General features: G+C 47.6%; 1 protein-coding gene across 1 annotated transcript in view; it reads right to left on the bottom strand.

The window, feature by feature from the left end:
* LOC119433834 (ATP-binding cassette sub-family G member 5-like) overlaps positions 1-5,064 on the bottom strand; it is a 77,953-nt gene extending 72,889 nt beyond the window's left edge. The window contains 1 exon segment of the mRNA XM_037701096.2: positions 4,712-5,064. The gene's annotated coding sequence lies outside the window, so the exon portion shown is untranslated.
* Between the last annotated feature and the right edge of the window lie 10,658 nt (positions 5,065-15,722).

The raw sequence follows: 15,722 nt of genomic DNA, 5'->3' as shown, positions 1-15,722 counted from the left end.
CGTCACCTCTTCGGTGTCACGTCACCGGCGCCATCATTTCAGATGCGCAATGAATGCGCTTCTATCTCAACCGGAATGTGCAGTATGCGATTACTCCTCGACATAGCCTGCGAGATCGGGCGGTGCTCGCGGATGCGCGCTGGGAATCTTAGAGGCCATGTCTGTGATATATGAGTTATTGAACGTCTTTGGGCGTAAGCATTCTGTGATTTTATAACGCTTGTTGCTCCTTATAAAACCAAGAAGGCCCGTGTACACCGGCTAGCTGCTGTCTGTGCACGAATTCCTTGTAGACTTCGGCGTCTGCACCATGGAGATATGGTACATAAGATTTTCACATAAAATATATATATATATATCCTAGTCAGGAATGCGGCACCAATGTCTACGCCATGATATTCAGTGGCGCTTCATCCACTGTGGGAAACGTAGGAAAAACGCAGATTTGCTTGAAATTTCGTTGTTCATGTTTTGAACTACCACGTGGGTTCTTGCACCAACCTTCCCGACGTGCAGATTTCATCGCAAAATCGTTCTGTTGCAATATTTACTGTTCTTTAGCCTCTAAATACTCCGATTAAATGGTCTAAATCATTCTATTAAAACGAAGAACAATCATTTAGAACTTTAGAACGTGAAAGAAAATATGTTAACGTGGTGAATGCACCCTGAACCTCGTACACGTCTGCCGACGCGCATAGCAAAGGCTATCATAATTGATTTATGTGCCGGAAATTACGTAATTAAATATAATAGTCCTAAACACAAAACACCTATAGATTACCTCAGAAAACGTTGCACGGCAAAAGAACGACCAACCAAAGAAAGTGCACGTTGCCTTCTCAACGGATTCGTGCCATGTCGTAGACAAATCCATTAGTTAGGCATCACTCTTGCGATTTCTGAATGACGCTAATGTACTCCTAGTAGTAATGTTCTGGCCATAATGTTCTGGCCATAACCCTGCGGCCACAGCATTGCGTTTACCACATAGTTTCGTACTTCCTCCGTACTTCCTTCGTAATTTTGTCGTGGACACAACGCACCAGAAATGCGTAAGAAATGCGCTCCACGTGGTTTGGCGCTGCAATCACTAATGGGTTTCAGATGCCGCGCGATCTCTCTGGTGATCGGAACGTAGGCATATGACGCAGAAGGAAGCGCGTACGCGAAACACCTATATACATTTTTATTTTCATAGTGCTGCACGCAGTGGCACCCGAACGCCTTGCATGGACGTTGTATTCTGTACACAGAGGCTCTAAAGGCCAGTAGTATTTAGGCCGCTGTTCGCAGTACTATATTCATATCGGTCGCCGACACGTGCTTGCTGTAGGCGTTTGCTCATATACGCATATTCCTGTCGGACGGCTCATCGTTTCGCGATCGCCCCCTTTGTCTGAACCTGGCTCACGTATCACGAAGGTTCGCGATACCCTAACGTATACTTGAAATGCCGTATACGCGCGATGAATATGAATTCCTATTTGCATACTATTCCGCCTAGCACGACACCACTTGGAGACCGTGTAGAAGCGGCGCGAGCAGTCGAATTCCGCGAATGCCGCGGCGATGTCGGTTTCGGTGAAGCCTGCTGGGGTGCGCGAGGAAGCAGGAAAAGTTTCTTTCTTGTTTGTAGCTTTTCTTTTATCCATTTTTTTCGTTTCTCGTAAAATGGTAGGGGGTGAACTTTGGTTCGCACTTGGTCGGACGTGGCGGTTTATCTAGCCAAGCCAAAGCCAGAGACAAGCGTGCGTAAAAGAGACCCCCGGACGGTTGTGCATGTATGAATCCGAAACTGGAGAAGCTGGCCGCGTGAAGTGAATTAATAAACGGTTAGAAACGCGCCCGTGTCGCATCTGTATAGCGACGCTCAGTTCAGCTTGCTTGCGGGTTTAAAAAAGGCACGAGAAATACGAGGAAAGGGCAAAAGAGCTACTAGGTGTCTTCGCGGCGATTCCGAGTGCGGTGTGGTATTTGAGTTTAGAGCTATAAATGGATCAACAGCTGCTCTTTCTGCTGTTTCTGGAGCAAAGGAAAGTGCAAGTTCGCGAACCTGATACCAGGCGTTGGCGGTCTACCTTTCCTTGTCGGTGTACCGGTGTGGGCAAAGGTGAAATATATGTTCCGAGGAAAAGCGCCGTTCCGGCTTCCGACCTCAGGCGTTCTCTCCCAATACCCAAACCGTCCAATCTTTAGCAGTCTTTCCCGTGACGTCACCATTAGAATCGGAGATGTCGTGCCTGCGACCCCCTTTAGCGGAGGTGACGGCTATTTCGTCCGTGAAGATGCTGTTTCGCGGCTTCTTGCAGTAGCTTCAGTTTCGAAACTACTCGTCGTCTGTCGCGCCGAACTAGCCAATGGGACGTTGTGTTTGTGAGTGACGTGTTGATGACGTAGTTTGTGGGAACGAGTGCTCCATTGAAAACGGGGTGAACGATTGGAGAACGACGCCGACTAGAAGGAATTAATTGCTACATTCTTTGGATCAGAAAGTTGTTTGGTGCACGTTCAACCTTAGCTGCGGTTGGTTATCGTCCTGTGAGTTTGTTCCGTCGTGACTTTGCGCATCTGCTGGTGTGAAAAGCGGTTGTTGTTGGACGACAACTCCTGACAGCTCTGAAGACTTTTGGCCAAACAGAAGTGCAGTGTGTGCTCACGACGGCATGTTGTTGATCCGCTTCCTCGGTTGCATCTGTCGACGCTGAGTTGCGAAAACAGTGTGGAAAAATGCGTGACTTGCCTGAAGACCCCGGTGCCGGCTTCTTTCCGGAAGCAAGCTGCGACGAGCCAGAAGCCATCTACGTGTCTGCTATCATGGCGAGTAGACAGTTCTTGACACTTTTTTTTTTTTTTGTAGCTATGTTCTTGTCCTGTGTTTAAGCTAGATGCTCGTATGCTTTATGTAGTTGATTTATACGAATCGTATTACGCGAATGGAAGTGGAGATCTGGAAAAAAAGATGCCTATTGTATTGCGCCTTTCTTAGGTTTGTGATCCAACTACGCCGCAATGCTGTACATCCTGGAGTAATCTTTAATCTTAGTCTTTTCACGAATACAGAATTGGTGGCGCTTACATTCCAGGGGACGATATTTAAATACCGGCAATATTCTGGTGTGACCCCAGGCCTGCCTGATCCCCTTTCCAACGCGGCCACCTTATATTTAGAAATTTAATTCAGGAAACTTAATTAGCTTGTAACATTTTCTACAGGAAGACATCGCGAGTTCTAATTTTCTTTCAGAATTTTGGTAGTACACTCGGCATTTTCTAGAATCGCAATCATGATTGCGCTCATTTACTCCGCCTAACAGTTGAAGAAAAATAATTGACTTAATCGAAAGTAGCATTATTTCAACGACATCAAGCAGCTACGCTCTAAAACTATAGGAGTGCAATTAGAGCCACCATCAGCGTCTGGTTTTGAAAAACCAAATAAATCTTCCTCTTTCATAGACCTTGGGCCTGTCAACTGTTACTTCAGATCTTATTAATTAGTTATTGTTACAGTCTACCACGTAAACTCCTTTGGAGCTAGCAGTCACTTATGCGCTCTTGTCACTTGATATGGACCAGTAATAACCCCTTTGTAATGTTTGTAATGCTGTACTACAGAAATTATTGCTAACATTCAGCAGAACACAGCATCCCCCGAGTTGACTACGAATCGCTAAATGAAATTGCTTCTCCGTGCTTACCACGCTATAACCGGCAGCTCGAATAGACTGCAAGTTGTGCGTAATCCTAGGTCACTGTTTTACTAACGTTTCATGCGTGGTTAATCCTATTTCTTCCCTAATCTCACTTGTGAGTTTCAGCTGGAAAGTGTTCATAACAATCTAGGAGTGCCACTTACTGTGAACAAAGTGTCCCTGTGCCTAATAAAGAATCGAGATTTAGTTGTGGAAGCCCTCGAACGAAGAAACGAGAAATTCGTATGGTTACGTTGGTGTATTGCATTATAATCGAAGCCGTGGAACGCTTTTATCAACTTGAGATTGCGTTACTAGATTTCCTCTCAGACCCAATTCCGGGTGATCGCGATGTGTCCATCGATTCATCCGCTTCCTTGAATTCTAGCGGTCTCAAATTGGCTCACGACGCGTCACACCCTACAGTGCTCAGGTGAAAAATTGTGGCCCTTTACAACAGTTCGTAACATGAAAGCATGGATTCGTATCGTTGTTTACGTTCATGTGGCATCGTTGCTCCAAACGATCACTTCGACATTAGGGTGGCGTGCTGATTGTCCGAAACTTTCGCACGCAAACGACCTTAAAACTTGCTTGTCTGAATAAAAGTGATAACACCTAGCTTCACCAACTTAGGTGGAATGACGCAGAAGTCACTGTGCACACCGACTGAAACCGACATTTCAAGCTTCTGCTCGCGGACTGCGTTTACATTTCGCTTGCACTTTCAAAACAAAGTTCGGAGAAGTCCCAAAGCGAAATTGCGAATCTACAGGAAGTGACACGCAGAAGTGTATTAGCGAGTTTTCGCGACGCTGTCGACTTTCACAGGGTTCAGCACATCATGTACATAGCACGCGACTAACGTACGTGATTCAGGTTCTCCTTGACGATGCACTGACAAGGGTATACCACTTTCACGTGCTACGCAATTCCTCAGACAAGCGCAGAAGCGCCATCCGACCACGCCTCCGTTGTGAACACTATAGCCGGCTTGCAGCGCCGTAACAACTCACATTGACGTTGCGTGGAAGCGACGCCGCACAAAGTTCTGTTCGGGACACCCGTACGGCGACGTCTCGGCGGCGACTTCTGGAGGATAAGCTCGCTCTACGATGCCTCGTATACCGACGTTTCACGTTTCACACGAGATGTCACGATGTGGTCCTCTTCAACATGGCTGCCCGCCACTGTAGGACAGCAGACGACTCCCAGAGAGCAAGGCTTTCGTCTTCTGCTGACCGTCGACGTCAAGTGAGCGGCGACGATCGTCTGCTGCTCACGACCGCTCGCCCGTACAGGTGCGAGTGAGTGCATTTCGCGAGGTTCCTCGCGCGAGCAGCGAGCGGCTCGACGTTCACCACTCTCACCCTGTGCCCGCGTACGTAGACCTTGCAGCAGCAGAAGCAGCCGAAGGCAGCTTCGGAACCGGTTTGGGAGCTTTCCGGTTTCTACTACGCCCTCCGCCATCTTGAGAGGGAGGGCCAAAGGGGCGGCTGCCTGGCTTTACCGAGCCCGTCGTCTGCTGCGTGCGTGTTTTCAAAGCGTGCGTCGCCTGCGAACCGAGCGGGCGTCGTTGTCGTCTGCGGTCCGTGGAGCGTGGAACATGCAGCAGCCTCGTCGTCTGCAACCAAGCGGCGTCGTCTGCTGCAATCTGCCGACGCTGTTGTAGCAGAAGTGTTTAACACGTTCCTGAGGAAACAGAAGCGGTTTTTTGCCTCGCCAACATTTCTTCTCGAGGCGTGGCTTTTTGGTGGTTCCGTAGTGTTTTCCCGGTCTGTTTTATTTTCGCCGGTGGTGATTTTGGAAAGCGTGTGATCAGTGAGTGACCTCGGAGTGGCGTCGAATCACCGTCGCGAGCCGTGATAACGTGGTGGATCTTACGTCTTCGGAGAGAAACGTCGGGGTGCCATCGTAGAGCCCGGCTTCTGAAGGAGCCGGTGACGACAGAGCTGCCGCCTTCCTTCCGGTGAGGTTTCTTGAACTCTCGAGTCTGAGAATTCTTGTTTCACTTCTCTCTCTCTCTCCCTCTTTCAATTCTTCTGCGCGTCATGTCTTTGCGCTGCGTGCCTGCGACTCCCGTGCGACATGCGTGACCTTCGGTTTAGCATGTTCATGAATTATGCAGTTTGCTTTTGACGGAAGTCACGGTTAAAGCTTGCCATGAGAAATGTGGGTGACAGTGGAGTGGGTCGCGGTCGTATGGGAAACTGCCCGGCTGGTTTTGATCGCACGTTATACGTGCTCTCTAACTTTCCTACGTTTTCGAGTAAGGCAGCTTAACTGTCAGTGCTGACAACGCCGTGTTCCGATTGATTCGAGCATCTTTGTCTTCAGTTTTTAGCTGTCATCAAAGAGAAACTTTCGTGTTGAAAGATGTCGGAGGTGTATGAACGCATGTGCCTCACGTTACATCTAACAACTCGCACAAATGAATCGTTAGTTACAAGACCGGTGTCGAATCGCAGTCTTTTTATTACGCTTTTTTGTTTCTTCGAAATTTGTTGTGCTTGTCTCAACAGTCCGTCAGAGAAGAATGTCGCTTAGGCGACCGCTCTAATCGAACGATATCTGACCTAATACCTGACACGAAAACATTTACCAGCAACTTCTACTGTGTGGATCTCGTAACAGGTTTCGAAGCGTTCAGCACGTTTACTGTAAGGGCGTCAGCGCTTCCCTGCTCCGTGCCTGTTTTCCTCGTTTCGATAACACTGGCTTCGCCAGCGACTTGAATGCAAGCACGAGAGTACGCGCTCGCCAACGGAGACGGAACTGGAATGACGATTCGGTTTATGTAAACGTTTCATTAAATGAAGAGCCATCGGAGTGACCGGAGAGCAATTTAACGTTCTCACTGCAATAAATTAAGGCCGCAGGTGCGTCCGGTTTGGCGGTATGTGGCAGAGGCAGCGGGTGAGGGTGATTTGAAGCTCTTCTTTTTCTTCTCTGGACAAATTTGACCTACGTGAGTGGAACACCTCATCGAATCCTAGCAACATCATGGGCTTTCTCTGACCCAGCGTCATCCTCTCTTTATTTGGCAGAAATATAGAAGTTTCTGTCGCGGTTACATCGTGCTGATGGTAGCTGGTCACGCTTCTCATCACAAAAAAAAAATGTGGGAGGTCTCCAGTGAAGTCCTCTTATAAAGCTCTCAGTCCTTCAGAATAGTCTGTTCAGTTTACAGTAGCTGAGTATTTCGAATGGCCGCCGCTGTCCTTAATGTCAGTGGCTAGTCGTTCACCGAAGTTCATCGTTCACCAGTGGCTAGTCGTTCACGTCTGTGTTGAAGGTTCAATACAATTTCCAGTTCTCGAGCCCGGTAATTCAGTAACAGTGACCACGATCTAGCGGCACAAATCGTCCATAATAACCAGTCACAAGAATAGTAGTTCAGGATCCTGAGTTCAGAGCACTGCAGTCCTTTGCAGAGCGCAATGCCATGCACTTGTTGCGCATACCTTTGTCCCAATTTAAACTTTTCTTTCCTACGTTAAAGCACATCTGTATACACAAGATACATGCTTGATTTCGCGAGTTTCACATTTCTGTCTTTCGTTGCACAGCGTGCTTTTGTGCAATCGCACGTTATTCGGCATTTTGTTACTGTTACGTACCATGTCCATGTGTGCTGTGCCACGGCTGCTCGCTTACATATGCACTGAACAAACCACAAACGTCATTAGCTCAATATACCAGATTACGCCAAACCAGAGAAGCAATCCGGAAAGCATGGCGCCACTCTGGTGTGCAGAAGCTGTTTCCATCACGCCAGACTGGCATGCACACCAGAAACACGGCAGTGCATGCCAGTCTTCACCAGACGACGCTGATTGGCCCACAATAGGCAGCACCAAACGATGCTGGCGTGCGCATTAGAAAACACCGGACTGTTCTGGCGTTCGCGGTAGGCAACACCAGAAGACACCAGACGTTCCTTGTCTTTCTTTAACATGATGACATTCCGCATCTGCCGGTGGGGGTGGTCGTTCCTTCGAGAGAAGGTCGGCAACCTGTTCTGGTGAAAGAACCTTATGCGCACTACGGACAGAGAAGAGGCTAAGACACATTAGCACAGTCGTCCTGCGCTCGTGTATCTTAGCCTCTTCTCTGTCCTCGTCTAGTGCGCGTAAAGTTCTTTCGTGTCTTACCAACATGCCCAAACAGTCACCTTGCTGTTCTGGTGGCTTTAGCCACACGTGAATCTTCAACCGGGGCAGTACGTGTATCCTGTGCGTTCGTGCGCTGATTAGCCTGCATAGCTTCTCGCCTGCGTACATTTCGTGGACGTACGTCACAGCTTCCGTCTAGCACGAAATGATGCGGTTGGATCGCTCGCTGCATACTGTATACTCAACGGTAGAAGGAAACCTACGACGGCACGTTCTACAACACTCTTATGTGCAATCAAGCTGGCATGACGTGTCGCCTTCAAGCAATCCGCGCTTGTCATGGTCCGTATTACGAGCGACGCAGCCTGCGTCTGACTAAATAAACCTGCATGTCATCTCACTCGAAGCGGAGTTTTCACGCATCCCTGTCATGTCTTTAAGCTACACGTCTAGGAAGGTCTTCACTGTCAGCGCCATAACACCACGGCTACCTGCGGTCATCTCATCTGTAGTGCGCGCAGCACGCCGCAGAATCTATCGGATGGCGTATTCGATGGCGCATTCACAATCTTCGTATCAGCTACGAAGATTGCTTTTTTTTTTTTTTTTGCTGTTCCTGACGGTGTCGGACCTGTTCCTTTCTGTTCAACATTCCTTCCAATTATTTCAAAAAATAAGCAATAAATAAGCAATAACAAGCCATTATTATGGAAAACTGATAATACACTACTTGCTTTGAGTGACCGCGCCCTCCGTTAGGAAACTAACGAGCTTATGCTTTCCTTAAATGACCACGGTTCTTGACTCCGAGGACAGTAAGCGGCATGGAACTCCAAATCTATAGGCTGGTTACATCTTCGTCGCTCTATAGATGTGCGTCGCGATGCTTTCATGTAAAGCAGCTTAATAGAGCTGTCTCACGAGCCCATTAGATGCGTCTCCTGTCGAGCGCAGCCCGGCAGCGGCCTCGCTACTCGTCTGTATGCATTTCACCCTGAACCCGCGGCGCCGCGTATTTAGGAACGTCGATGGCGCGGAACACACGTCGCTTCAGTGGCTAGCGCTCCAAGACTGACGTCGCCCGCGGCCTACAAGAATCACGCTCGTTCGAGACGGCTTCCAAGCCATAAAAATCTCGCCTTCTGCCTGCTTCGATCGTAAAAAGAAACGCGAGAACGTGTTGCGCAATAACGCCTCTCAAAGCACCGAGCTACGCCGCTCGGACGCGCGAGGGAAAATGTGCAAGAAACAAAAAAAAAAATGTCGCAAAATCGCTCCTGGGGGCTACAGCACTCAAAAGAAAAAAAAAAGAAAACAAGAAGTTATCACGTTGCAGACGGATAGGATTTCGCGGCTTCGTTTTACGTGCCGTGTCTAAGGTTAGAACGCGGTTCGCATCTCAACTTACTAACGTGAAGTTACTCGGTGCCTCAGGAATAATAGAAGACCGGCGCACTGACGTTGTGACGTCATCTGGGAAGCCTTGCAATTAATTCTCTGGCGTTTCGACGATGCCAAGTCCGCTCGAACGAGTGAGCATGTCCAAAAAGCTTGTCCGCTTATTGAGAGCAGAGAACAGCGATGGAAATTTCTTTGCGACGTATACTCAATAACGTCAGCTTCATACACTGTACAGTAGTGCCTGCGGAGGCATTCGGAATAAACGTATACAGTCGACCACAAAATTTTTACGTACCACAGGATATTCGAAAAAGCTGAGCATCTCCGCAGCCTCGCAACGAAGCTTGGCATTTGCGATTCCAACCTGTATCGGTAATTCGGTATACGCGAACAAACCATGATGCACGGTTTTACTGGCCACCGCTGTAGGCTGCTCCTAAGTTGAACGTTTTCCGAGATCCCGTGTTCCGTAAACGTTTGCGCTCGATTGTACATGCACCCCATTCTCAAGAGTCTACCCTGGCGCGTAATACCCCGCAAGGAATTACCCAACGCAAAAGCTACCGATAGTGCAGTGGTTTGCGCTGCCAACTCTCAACTGCCACATTACCGCCAGGACTTGAGTTCAAATCCCCAAGGGTAAAGTTTCGTTTTTATTCGCTTTGTTGCGAGAGTGAAGCTGCAGACTATGAGGCGGACTTACGAGTAAGACGACGTTCACGGCCGTCGTTCCAGGCGTAACGGAAGAGACGGACGCAGCAAACTCAGTTTCGAACCTTTAACTGCTGTTGCAATAAAAAAAATATTAAATACAAAGAAAATAGAGAAAGAGAGAGAAAAGAAAGAAAGCTTGAATCTACTCCGTCTTTGACCACAGCAAAGCAACGTTTACTGTTAAAGGGCTTCAGTTATTTAGCGAACGAGGTGTTTGGCGTTCGTGCCATTTCAGTTCTTCTACACTGCTTAACCATTACATTCAATCAAAATTTTCCCCGTCCGCGCTCCTTCGAAGCGGACACGCTATATCGAAAGCGTCCGCCACCTTTCTGGTACGGGCTAAGCAGTTTCAAAGGGCATTTAAAAAAAAAAAAAAGAAACGATAACATAATGTGCGGCTTCCATTAAACGAGAATAACAGAAATCGGAGCGCAGCTAACGGATCGGATGGCAGCCGGTTTCTGCGCCTTTACGTCACCGTCTTGGCACGCAACGCCACCGCGAAGAACTCACCTGCACCGAGCAGCAGTATCTATACCGCGACCACGCAGGTTTGCGGGTGGTTGGGGGGAGAGGGGGGCTTTCCCTGCTTCTCAAACTCTCAGTTCACGTTTTTTTGTAAAGTGATACAGCTAAATAAATAAATAAAAAGAAAGATGTAATAGAGGGAAAGAAGGAGATTGAATGCCTAGCGGTAAACGTGCCTAGAATTCCGAGCTCGAGCAAGACCGTTTCCAACAGACACTTCGGCGCTGTCCGCGGTTGTTCTTTCTTTTCCTCTGTATATAGAGAGGGGCCCAGTTCTGCGTCGACACGAGCCAAACTCCTGGGCGTAGGTGATTGATTTAGCCACTTCAGATCTAGGTTTCCTTTTTTCTTCCCCCTTTTTTTGTATGTAAGAATAGAAGTAGCAACTTTTTGTCCGCGTTCCACTTTTTAGTGGAAACCGGTAAACGCGCAGCTGATCGGTGCGTCTGTGGAAACCTCGCCGAGCATTCCGATTCGCCGTTCCATGGGAGTGTGCTTGCCGATCAATCTTGACGGAAAGCTTCGCTGGACGAAATTCGCGCGTGACTGCAGACTTTCTTGCCGCGCTAGACGAGCGGTGTGGTTTGTATGCCGCTGGTGGCTTCTCTGTAACGGTTCTGTCTTACGTTAGTGCTTGCGAGTTGGAACTGTATAGGGAGAAGTCACATCCTTAAAAGCGTGATGCTTGAAAGGTAAACCCCCCGGTGGTGGTTTACCCAGTGGCCATGGCGACGTGCTGCTGATAACGAGGTTGCGTGTTTGATTCCCATTCTCGTCGTTATTAGCAGAATAAAAAATTATCAGACTTTGTAAAGACTAGGCAGTTGTTCGCATGCTGTTATAGTTACGTGAAAGGCGCGCAATGCAAGAACGAATATGTATCTAAGATATAGGTGCAGTTCAAAAACCAGCGGGTGACAAAAATAGTCCAGAATAATGAATCAGTCAACTTACAAATGAATGAATGAATCAGTCAGTTAATCAATGAATCAATCAATCAATCAATCAATCAGTGGTGCTACTGCGACCAAAATGTAACTGGCCGACGTTTGCCTCTGAATCAGAAGATCGAAACCGGTAGCTCGCACTTGACCTACAGGGAACGCATTCGTGGTGGTCTTTTCGAGTCTGTGTGTGCGATGCATTGTTCCTTCTACGAAAAAGGATTTGCGCCACTTTTAAATGGTATCCACGAACATATGTAGTTCCCGTGGTTACGTGCTGTTGCTGGAATGCTTCCATTCGTCGGCGGTTAATTTCTGCATGTTAGTACAGCTCGCACGACCGTCGCGAGGGGCAGTTATTCAACGCATTGGTGCGTGACACAGATATCGAAGTTGGAAGCGTCCTGATTTGAGTGTTTTTTTATAGCGCTCTCTCGCGGCTCCGTATTACAGTGATCTCGGCCTGGTCTACTGATGATCAACCTTTCAAATTGATCGATTAATGCATTATTCGCGATTAAACTTTTTAATCTTTCTGTATCATTCGAGGTCACGTGAGTGAAATCGGGCAAGGGTGGGCACAGTACGCCACCGCTTTATTTACTCAATAGCAAGAGAGATAACGACAAACTTGGAGACCGTTGGGCTACAAATTGAGCTGCAGACGTGGCCCATAAGACGACGCTTGCGTCTATCTTAGGGCAAAATACACCTGTGGGTGTGCAGTGGTAGTTAGTGGTTGATTTATTTTATCACATATGACGTGAAGGAAGGAAATTAAACTACTGCTAACCACACTGTAACTGTCTAGCTAGTTCTGTTGACACCTTAACGGCGGTGAGCAGTAGGGATTAAGTTAATGGGGGCAAATGTGAGGGAGAGGGCATATCAGAGAGGGTATTCTGGAAGGACGGGAGCTACTTATATTTGTACCACAGTAAAAATAAGTGACTGTCACCGTACAAACCGTAGTTCACTTGTAATGTCACTTCCACGAAGTACTTGTAACCCGGTCCCGCACACCGGACCTTTAAGTCAGCGTGACAAGTGGACAAGCGAATACACTTCCTGAAGTTAGACTTATGATGATCTGCGTTTGAGGGAGCTTATATACTTGATGTGTGTCCACTTAAGCAAGGTGTCGCTCACGCGATAGTAATTGCCCACGTCGATTTAAATTGCGCACTTTGTTTTGTTTTTTTCTTCCATGTTTACGCACCACAATGACAGATCTTAATTTTTAACTTTAACTTCTTTTATTGCGCACATTCGGTTATCGAATGATTACACAATAAGACGATACCGGATAATGAGGTTAAAATTTTTCAATTGATACCTGTCTTTAGTAACATAGTAAGTAATGGTAAACAGCCCATTCGTACTGGGGCACGCACTGGGGCATTGCTTGGTGGAGTTGAACGCCCTAAAACACCTCAGGGGGCTTTGAAAGACGCTGCGGTGTTGTGTATACAGCGATTGCAGACGGTCGCTTTTCCCTAATGTGGCTTGTTTTCGGCGTTCTTTTTTGTCTGCTTCTTTTTTCCTTTCTTTTTCTTTTTTTTATGCTATTAATAACGCTTAGGACGCTGCTCCGCAACGGCGAGCAGCGGTCAGTGGCTGCTGCTCGATAAATCAAGGCCACACACATGCGATTTCGTATGTGCATACGCTTCCAGGATGAAAAAAAAAAATTAGAGAATACGTAAAAAGCAGCACTAGAACCACGCTGTCCTCGACTCCGGGGTCAAACGCGCGCGCGCGCTTAGGCTTTAGTTTTGTCTCGTTTTTTCTCTCTGGTTAGTAAAAAAAAAAAAAAAAAGATGAAGGGGAGAGGCTGCTGCGGGCTCCGTAATCCCGGAATCCACTCCGTGTCACGCGCAGGCATATTCGCTAGGGGAGGGCGCCGTGCATTTAATCGCACTGCCCGCACGCGCGCGCCTCTGGCGGCCACATAGTGCGCTATTGGCGTGCGGTCGGCGGGAGGCTTCCTGACCTTCGCTCAAGCTTGCTCGCATTCTCTGTACGGTACCGGTTTTCTTCGTAAGGGTCGCGCGATGCGAGTCGGCTTCTGAACGAACGCTAAGGAAAGTGTCGAGTCTATAGATATAGTAAGGAAATTGATGGTCTATAGATTCATAGATTGCACTTTACAATTTCACCTAGAGCGGGAGCAGCTTTGCATGCCAGCGAGGAGCCAAGGGGCGATGCTGCGACTAATTTCGTGGACTATTATCTTCACGGGACGTCGTAGACTTTGGCAAAGCAGCACCTGTGATAAATGAGACTTTTATGCCGCTCAGCCCGAGGTGGCGGTTATGATTCTCTGACTCGGCTCGTCGCGTTCAATACAGGGCCTGTACCGTAATGTTGGGGTGCGTCTTAAACAAAATTAAGACGGCCAGATTTATCCACAGCCCTCGTGTTGTTTTAACGCTCTAAACGGCATCAGTCAAGTAAGAAGTGATGGATACATTACATTCGTAAATGACTCAATTACCAGCCTAACGGCTCGTGTGTACTCGTGCACAAACACGACTCTCAACATGCCAAAATACCACGACACTGACATCAATGTCGGCTCATCGGCTCAGTTTGGGCGAAAACTTGGAAAACGATACGTACGTAGCACTGACGTCGATATATACAGAGGGTTTCAGCGAACACTTTCAAAAGTTCCTAAAGATTGCTTGTGGCAGATAGCACAATTCTAGTTAATGAGCTGGTCTACTGGAAGAGGTGGACATTACTTGCACAAGAAATTGAAATGCATAATCGAATTATTAACAATAATTCACTAATTAAGTTTTTAACTAATTACTTTATGGCCCATATTGCAATTTACAAGTTCTGGCCATGGAGGTCGCAAGGCGGATTCACTTGGAACGAATTCTCGGGATGACACCAGTTTCGAGATATTAATTCCCGAACTTTGCGGAGAAATGCATGGCGTTCCAGTTAGTTTCTTAACAAAACGTCCGTTTATGCATTGAAGCACAAATTCTCACAGATGGGAATATCGAAAATTGTCCGTACTAGAGCCCCATGATGGGCAAATATTAAATCTTCCAGACATGTATTTATGCAGTTTTTAGACGTATTCTCGACTTCTCGCGCACTATCCTGAACTCGTTCATTTGTCTGTATACGTTTTATATAGACAAAATGAAGAAGCTTTTAAGGGAAATTTCGTCTTTGCGGGTGTTGTATACTTTCAGGAGGGCTGCTTAGTAGATGCTGCATATATTCAGACTACCTGTACATTACGGTCTACAAAAAAAAAAAAATGCAACAGTGAAAGTCCACTAGAGTCCATTATAGTCCATTATAAGTCCATTATAAAGTCCATTATAGAGACTTCCTGAAAAAACATGTACTGACGTTCTACACATTCTAAGGAGTTTCTGGGAAAGGAACACCCGCCACTGAAGTTCTCGAACAGTATAACAGTCAATCGCGCGTAGACACCGACGGCATTTGTGCACTTATTAAGGCGAAAGCCTTTGGTGTCTACGTTGACGGTGACGTTGCAGTGACCTTGGCGATACTGCGTCGGGACGATAAATGGCCCACGCCGCAAAGGGTAAAAACACGTCTGAAAATGCTCGGATTGACGTCACATTTCTCAGGGAGGTTCCTGTAAACAATGTAAATTAGTGGCTCTGTGAAGAAAATTTGGTGACTTTCGGTCTGGGTGGGAAGCGAACCCGGGCCTATGCGGAGCGCGACGAGCACGCTTCCCTGAACCCGCGGCTTCTCCACGTTTGTGGCTTACTAAAGGTGTGCCTAGTGCGTGCCCGGTTGCACACGTCACGTGGTCACGGAGACGCGCTCGTGCCACTGCTCGCGCGCTCGTCTTCGCCTTCTTCCACAGCTGGCAGGATTTCGTCTTCACGTTTTACAAACATGTAACACTTGCTTACCTTTTTTTTATATATATAAGGGTGGTGCGTGAAATTCCTCGCGCGCTAAAAAAAAACTGATATAGCCTGAATGAAAGTATACTCCAAAGGCTTGAAGACGTGGTCCAAATGTACACACACACACACACACACACACACACACACACACACACACACACACACACACACACACACACACACACACACACACACACACACACACAGCACACGCACACGCACACAACACACACACACACACACACACACACACACACACACACACACCACACACGCACACACACACGCACACCGCTTTTCCTCGTGCAAAGTTCATAGCCGCTCATCGTGGAAGCAGGTTTTATGCTCGTTCCGTGCGCAGGTCGTTTTTTCCCACGTACCGGATTGCAAATCGCGAGAACGCAG

Source organism: Dermacentor silvarum, chromosome 11, assembly GCF_013339745.2.
Source record: "Dermacentor silvarum isolate Dsil-2018 chromosome 11, BIME_Dsil_1.4, whole genome shotgun sequence".
NCBI lineage: Eukaryota > Metazoa > Arthropoda > Arachnida > Ixodida > Ixodidae > Dermacentor > Dermacentor silvarum.
The sequence above is the reverse complement of the archived record's forward strand: the minus strand, read 5'-3'. Positions and strand labels throughout refer to the sequence as shown.